This window comes from Malaclemys terrapin, chromosome 1 (genome assembly GCF_027887155.1).
Source record: "Malaclemys terrapin pileata isolate rMalTer1 chromosome 1, rMalTer1.hap1, whole genome shotgun sequence".
In the NCBI taxonomy this organism is placed as follows: domain Eukaryota; kingdom Metazoa; phylum Chordata; order Testudines; family Emydidae; genus Malaclemys; species Malaclemys terrapin.
In genome coordinates this window covers 295,935,775-295,944,245 of record NC_071505.1, presented here as the reverse complement: position 1 = coordinate 295,944,245, position 8,471 = coordinate 295,935,775, and positions in this window count along the sequence as shown.

The window sequence follows — 8,471 nt, the reverse complement described above, 5'->3', positions numbered from 1 at the left end:
CTTTCTGTATTTTCTTAGCTCTTTGTCCCTGGGCTGTTGGCTGTTCTATCCTTGCCACTCATGCCAACCACCTGTGCACAAACCCACCTGGCACAGTCTATTCCATCCCCCTTCTCTGCTTTTTTCATATCCTTGTAAGGATCCAGAGGCCTGGAACATGGGTCTGCAGGGCTCCAGCTGACTAACACTTCCATGTCACCATCTGGTAGCCATGGCAGAGCCACAATTCATGCACTATCAACCCTGGAGGGAACTAAGCACCACAGGAAGTGCCACCCACGGAAGACCCAATCAGCAGGCGCACTATTTAAGCATGGAAGGTGTTTCAGGAAGCTCTCTATGTGACCTAGAATACCTGGCCTGTTGCTACAACAGTCCCTGCTTCGGACTCCAGATATGTTCTTCGGCTCTGATTTCTGGCTTGCGCTCTGCCTCTGGGCCTGATTCCTGATCCCTGACTAGACTCCTGCAGTCTGACCCCTATCTCTGACTCCTGATCCTACCCATTAGGTCAGAGTGCCCACATCCCAGTCACGACACCTTTCTCCCATGGAACACCACACAGAGTCTGTTGTGTGATCCCTCCTCCACCAGTGTTCGGAGTGAATGCACTACTCTTCTAAGAGTCACCTTGCAGGAATAGCAGAGCACTTTGGAGCAGAGTGGCTCAGTATGAGGTAAACAAGTAGTGGAGGAAGAGGGATCTTGCAAAGCTTAATTTGTGCCAGGGCTGGCCAGGCCTGAGCCCCAGTACCTCCAGGTTTGTCAGTTCATAGCTCTAGCACCTCTGGGTTTGCTGCATCAGTTACGAATCTAAAAACATTGCTTGAGCCCTGGCACCTCTATCATTACAAATTAAGCACTGGGGAGCTGGCGTGTTGGAGTGAGATAGTGGAAACATAGGGACTTGTCCTCCATTCCCCTGTAACAGAGAGACACCAGCTCCAGGTGGATACAATCAGAAACAAATACTTTCTATAAATAATATATAGTTACATGTCTGTTAAAAAATAAATAAAAAGCAGATGAGACCAGCTCTTTGTGAGTCTAGACAGACATCTATTAGCAGAAAAGAAAAGCTATGCTATAAATAATTCAGAAAGCCCATCATTGTGTCCAGAAGTGATCATTGCTACATTCAACTGCTCCTATAAGGCATTATTTTCCTGTGCTGTGCATCCTAGGGTACATAGGAACAGAAACTGCCGTAGCTCATTTTGATCAAAAACCAAAGGGGGAAAACTCAGATGTTTACATTTGATTTTATTTCCGTTTACAGAAGTGTGCTGATCCAGTGCTCTGGCTCACTGACATTCATTATAAAGAACAACAAGTAAGCCCAATGTCCTACAAACAGAACCCCATCCACCTCCTCCAGAGCTCTCTGTAACCCTACCAAAAAAGCCTGAGGAGACAAGTGGGACTTGCAGTATGAAGTATGGGTCAACAAATATACGCTCTGGAGAACTGACAAAGGAAACTCACTGAAAACATCTTGTTTCTTCTTCCCTCAGGGTTAAACCATGAGGCCCTTCGCATGAATGGGAACTGCAGCCAATGGGAGCTGCAGGGGCGGTGCCTGCAGACAAGGCAGCATGCAGAGCCACCTGACTGTGCCTCGGCTGCTTCTGGGAGCTGCTTGAGGTAAGCGCTGCCCGGAGCCTGCACCCCGAGTCTCTCCCTGCGCCCCAACCCCCTCATCCCCAGCCCCACCCCAGAGCCCGCACCCCCAGCCAGAGCCTGCACCCCTTCCCGCACCCCAACCCCCTGCCCCAGCCCCCTCCCACCCTCTGAATCCCTCAATCCCAGCCCAGAGCACCCTCCTGCACCCCAAACCCCTCAGCCCCAGCCCCATCCCAGAGCTCACACCCCCAGCGAGAGCCCTCACCCCCCCTGCACCCCACTCCCCCGCTCCAGCCTGGAGCCCCCTCCTGTACCCTGAACTCCTCATTTCTGGTCCCACCCCAGAGCCCGCACCTCCTCCCGCACCCCAACCCCAATTTTGTGAGTTTTCATGGTCTGCCACACAATTTCTATTCCCAGATATGGCCCTCGGGCCAAAAAGTTTGCCCACCCCTGATGTAGAGAGTTATTCATAGATAATGGAAGTAACCACTAAAATGAGAACACCAACCCAATTTTTAATTCCTTCTTGACCAATAAGATAGAAGAAAGCAAACACATGAGACTCAGTGTTAAGAAACTGCATTTCTTCTGTTTTACCACAGAGTGTCACCCTTATTCCACATATTTTTCAATGAGACACAATCTCTAAGGGGTAGGAAAACTGTTCTTTAAAAGGAACCAGTTTCAAATTTCAGTGACTCAGACCTTGTCTACACTACTTTTGTATAACCTACGTCACTCAGGAATGTGAATAAGCCACACCCCTGAGTGACATAAGTTATACCGACCTAAGAGCCGGTGTAGACAGCACTATGTCAACGGGAGAGCTTCTCCCACTGACATAGCTTCTGCCTCTCGCAGAGGCAGGAGTTATTAAGCAGATGGGAGAGCTCTCTCCTGTCATCTTAGAGTGTCTCCACCACAAGCGCTGCAGCTTGTAAGTACTGTAGTGTAGATGTAGCCTCAGAAGAGTGTTCATTCTAGAGATCAGCCTAGACCCAGGGTATCCTTCCTCCTCACCTGAGACATATGGCAGGGGTTAGGGATCACTGTGAGATTACGTCACACATTCCTCTCACATCACACTCAGAGTTCTGATGTGCACCTGCTCCTCCACCGCCAGCGCTTTTTTCTGTGGTTGTCTCACAGGGATACAGTCTCTCCCCCATCCTGTTCAATGTCTATATAAAGCAGCTAGTGAAGATTGTGAAATAGGATGGATTAAAATGCCAGCAAGATTACCCTCACTTCTACATCATTTTCATATCAGACTCAGATAGCACCATTTTCCAATTATGATTGGGATCTGCAACTGGATGAAGATTAGCTGGTTGAATCCTGGAAAAACTCAGGTGACACTGGCTAGGGAATAGAGAAGCACTTTAAACAATTTTCCACCTTTATTACATTATCCTCTTAGAGGGTGTCTGCCCGTCCATAGCCTTGATGTTCACTGGGACTCCTCAGTGCTTCTGGATACCCAAATAGCCATGGACACAAAACACACACCCTTTTCCATCGACAGCCCACAAAAGATTGTGTCTTCTCCTGTTGAATTTGGATCTAGTCATAGTGATTCACACATTCATGATCTCCAGGCTTTATTAGTGCAATGTTCTGTACTTAGATGTGAAGTGGCTGATTCAAATTGCCTTTGGGCTTCTGGGTGGAATTCACTATGTTGATATTGACCTTTGAAGTCACCAGTGGTTTGAGTCTGGGTACCCGGGAGAGCATCTTTCTTCTAGTATCATATTGCTCCAGCTGTGTCAGCAGAGTCATAAGCTGGAGCTCTCTCAATACAGGAGCTGAAATATTTGAGCTAAACTTAGTTGAGGTTCTGGCTGCACTTTCCCCCACACCTTCTCATTTATGCCCTCTCTGTGTGTGGCCCCACAAAGTTGCAGGACCTACTTGTCTACCTCCTCCTGGTGCTGGCCAAGATGGCCATCCAGCAATCCAGGAGGCGGAAGCTCAGCAGAGAGGTTCCCTACAACTGTGGGGGCTGCTTCTGTTCCTTACTCATCTCACATATCTGGGGACACTTCTCCTGGACTGCATCCAGTCACTCCTCAAACTCTGCAAAGCTCTGGGCACTATCTGGGGTTCTCTGCTCGGTGTCCCCATCTGATTCCCTCATTTTACACCTAGATCCTCACTCCTGTATGTGTTTTTCCATTTCTGTCCCCTGCAATCAGTTGTCTCCTAATTCCTGTGGCCCCTCCCTCATCTGAGGGGGGCAGGCCCTTAGTGCTGGTAGGCTCCATCCACTGCTTGAGGATTCAAACATGCATTGAAAACAGCCAATCCCCTGCTCACCACTAGTACTGTGTTTACTAGCCTGCCTTATGATACCTTATCAATAGAGGTAGCGAGGAAGCAATCCCCTTCCTTATTCAAAATGGTTTATTCTAGGCTGATCTAATTCCAGATAGCAGCTTCTCCATTACAAAAGAGTTCTTTTGGGATATTTGGTGTGCTCCTTCTTTCTCTGATCCTTCCAGAGAATTTGGGGCTCTAGCACTGGATCTACAGGTATAAATGCAGAGAGAAACGTAAGGGTATGCAACTCTGTATTAACTACCACTTAGCAAACAGACCAGAATGCCTGACGTACTATATATAATGGAGAGAGAATTGTCCTTCTAGTCACTGAGGCAAGAGGGAAGTTCAGACCTCAGGGTCTTGTAACTACAGCCAAGGAAAATGTAAATAGGGGTTTTAAAAATCTCCACCATTTCCCCCTCAAAGACCACAATCTTCCCACTCAAAACTTGTTTTCCCTAGGAAATTTTATCATGCTTCATCATGAACACAGGGAGCTGAATTAGATAATACAATGCCAACCATGACTGGTCAGGACAAAACGAGAAGCTGTGTTCATATCTCATCTAATTATGCTGGTATGAAGGTATAAGGGATACCCTTCCTCTGGGGTCAGAGGCCTGCAGCTGACAGGCTGGCTGATTAGCTCTGCTGCTGCACCTGAGAAAAAGAGCTGGATCTTAATTGGCTGATCTTCATAGAAGAAGGCAGCAGGAAATGGAGAAAGAAACAGCAAAAAGAACAGGAGTACTTGTGGCACCTTAGAGACTAACAAATTTATTAGAGCATAAGCTTTCGTGGACTACAGCCCACTTCTTCAGAAAGTAAACAGAAACAGCAATTCCCTCCAGAAAGCTAAGGGGCTAGTTGCTATGTACCTAGTGGGCTGCTGCTAGAGCAACTGTATCTCTAGGGCTTGGAGGTAAGGGCCATAAAATTTGGGTTGATGAACTTACTGGTGTGAGGGGTGGAGGTGGGGAAGGGACTATTCAGCCTGCACAGCCTTTGAAGGAAGAGTTTGCCTTTGCTAGGCAGGCTTGAAATGAGGGAGGGGGGAAACAATTAACTTTGGAAACTGCTTACCTGGATTCTGTGACAGAGCTTCACAGAATCTGTGAAGGGAGTGAGCTGGCTCAGTAAGAGCAAAACCTGGTCCAGTAGGAAGAGGTGCTATAAGATAGGCCACAATATTTTACAGCAGGAACCAGGGTTTACCCACAGTTAGCTGACATGATGCTGAACTCAGTATGCTCCTGACTTATAAATTAAGCAATCAGCATCATACTTGCTAACTTGACTCTTCGTGATTGTGTTTTAACATGACAACATTTCCTAGTAAAGACCAGCTGTTTGCAAGATTCCATTGTTACCCACCCCTAGCTATATTCTGTTGAGGTTAGTGTTGAGTTACACTGATTGGATGACATGAGGAAGCCTGTATCGCCACTGCTTGTGTCTCCTCCGCGGCTAAACAGACAACCTCATTTTTTCAGAATTGTCAATTTATCACATTTAGTCAGTATGAAATTCAGGCACAAAGGAGATGGGGAAATTTTAACAATATTCTAATATGCACTTCTTATACATCATCAAAGCTTTGCATGGTACTTCATAGCCAGATAAAATTATAGGTACCAGCTGGCCCCTCTGAGTCCCATTTTAAATCCCAATGAACAGTTTGAGTGCCAAGGCTCCTTAGATTTATGTGAGTTATAAACTGAGTGCTGGATCCTCTTGTCCTAAATACAAACCAGACCTAAGCTGAACACAGCGGCAGCTCCAGGCACCAGCGCAGCAAGCGCATGCCTGGGGCAGCGAGCTGCAGGGGGCGGCCTGCCGGTCCCTGTGAGGGCGGCAGTCAGGCTGCCTTTGGCGGCATGCCTGCGGGAGGTCCGCCAGCCCCGCAGTTTTGGCGGCAATTCGGCGGCGGGGACGCCGAAGGCGCGACACCGGCAGACCTCCCGCCGAATCCGCGTTACCAGCGGACCGCCTGCAGGTGCGCCGCCTGACTGCCGTACTTGGGGCGGCAAAAAAACATAGAGCCGCCCCTGGCTGAACAGAAAGCATTCCAACCAGATGGTAGGTGGGTCCTATTTCAGTCAGGCTTAGTCCAAACTCATGTACAGCTCCTAAAAACACAGAGCCTTTCCGATGTGCTCCATGAGACTATGAAAGCTAAACATACTTCAGTCCTATTTCCACTTTGAGGCCCTAGGAAATTGCCAAAGGATCCACAGAGATGCCTTGCCTAGGGCTAGCCTGGAATACATCATAGGCTCTACTATGTGTTGGTACTAAAATCAAATGGTGTGCATTTTTTGGAAAATGATTGCCTGTTGATATAATGGCATGATCAACAGCTTGAGCACATCCCTTTGAATTCTGAGGCCATGTCTACACTACAGAGTTAAGTCGACTTAAGTTATGGCGACGATCATAAACCGCTATAATTACATCACTTGTGCATGTTCACTCAATGCTCCTTGTGATGGCGGAGCACATCCACAGGTGGTGCTCTAGCACCAACAGAGAGCAGAGCACCATGGGTAGCTATCCCACTGCCAATCGCCACTTTCTCCCGTTAGGAGTTCTGGGACTGGATCTCAGTGCATCTTGGGGGTGGGATCACCATCCCATGATGCAATTTTCTCCATCCCATAATTCTAAGGGCTTCCAATTGCATTTCACACTGTTTTTCAACTGCCCATGTAAACCTTATACCCACCATCTCTGTCTTAAAGCCTGGATCCTGCACAGCTCACCAGTCTTGGGATAAGTGTTATCAGGGCCAGCTCTAACTTTTTGCCGCCCCAGGCAAAAAAGAAGAGCGCCACCCCGCCGTAACACCTCCCCCGAAGTGCCGCGCCACCCAAACCCCCGCCCCTCCCCCCGATTGCCGTGCCGGGTTGCCCAAAACCCCTGGAGCGCCGGGCCGCCCGTCCCCCACAAGCGCTGCACTGGGCCGCCCGCCCCCACCGAGCGCCTCGCCGGGCCGCCCAACCCCCCGCCCCCCCGAGCACCTTGCCGGGCTGCCCAGACCCTCGGAGCGCTGCGCCGGGCCGGCCAAACCCCCGACCCCCGACCCAAGTGCCGGGCCGGGCCGCCCAACCCACCAGAGCACCGCCCAAACCCCCGGCCCCCCCCCCCAGCGCCGCGCCGCACTGCCCCACCCAAAACCCCGGAGCGGTGCCCAAATCCCCCCCTCCCAGCGCCGCACCGGAGCGCTGCGCCACGCTGCACCAGCCAAACCCCTCCCCCCCCAGTGCTGTGCCGGGCCGGGCTGCCCAAACCCCCGAGTGCCGCGCCAGGCCGCCCAAACCCCTGCCCCGCCCCCCTCCTCACCCCGGAGCGCCATGCTGGGCCGCCCAAACCCCCGGAGCGCTGCGCCGCACTGGGCTGGGCCGCACCGCCCAAACCACCGCCCCCCCCAGCGCCGCACCGCCAAAGCCCCCGCCCCCCCGCCAGAACCACGCCACCGAAACAAAAAAAACCCTCGAGCGCCACCCTGCAAACAAAAACAAAAACACCGCGAGCACCCCCCGCCACCCCAACATTGGCTGCCCCTTATAAGGTGCCGCCCCAAGTACATGCTTGGTCGGCTGGTGCCTGGAGCCAGCCCTGAGTGTTATGAACACAGTGCGATTGATCCTGCAGTATTTCATGAGCTGAGAATCTGAGCAGGAATCTGTGCTGCCTGCCATGCTGTGTACTATGGAAAGAAACAATTCAAGATTGATGTTGGCATTTATGGAGCAGCAGCTGCACACAGTGGACCGTGGTTACTGGGCTCAGGAAATAAGCACTGAGTGGTGGAATCAGATTGTGATGCAGGTATGGGATGATGAGCAGTGGCTGCAAAATATTTGTATGCACAAAGCCATCTTCCTTGAACACTCTGCAGAGCTCACCTCTGCCCTGTGTCACAAGGACACCAAAATGAGAGCTGCCCTAACAGTGGGAAAGCATGTGCTGATCGCTGTGTGGAAGCTGGCAACTCCAGACTGCTACCAGTCAGTTGTGAATCAGTTTGGAGTTGGGAAGTCCACCATGGGGGTTGCCGTGATACAAGTTTGTAGGGCTATTAATCGCCTCCTGCTATGAAGGACTGTGACTCTGGGCAATGTGTGGGAAATAGTGGATGGCTTTGTGGCAATGGGATTCCCTAACTGCGGTGGGGAGATAGATAGCACACATATCCCAATTTTGGCCCAGACCATCTTGTAATGGAGTACATCAACAGAAAGGGCTACTTCTCCATGGTCTTGCAGGCACTGGTGGATCACCAGGGTCATTTCACTGACATCAATGCGAGGTGCCAGGGAAAGTGCATGACACACACATCTTCAGGAACATGAGCCTGTATAGAAAGCTGCATTCAGGGACTTTCTTTCCAGACCAGAGGATTCCAATAGGGGATGTGGCAATCCTAGTGATCCTGGGAGACCCAGCCTACCCCTTACTCCTGTGGCACATGAAGCCATACACCAGAAACCTTGATAGCAGGCTCAGCAGGTGTAGAA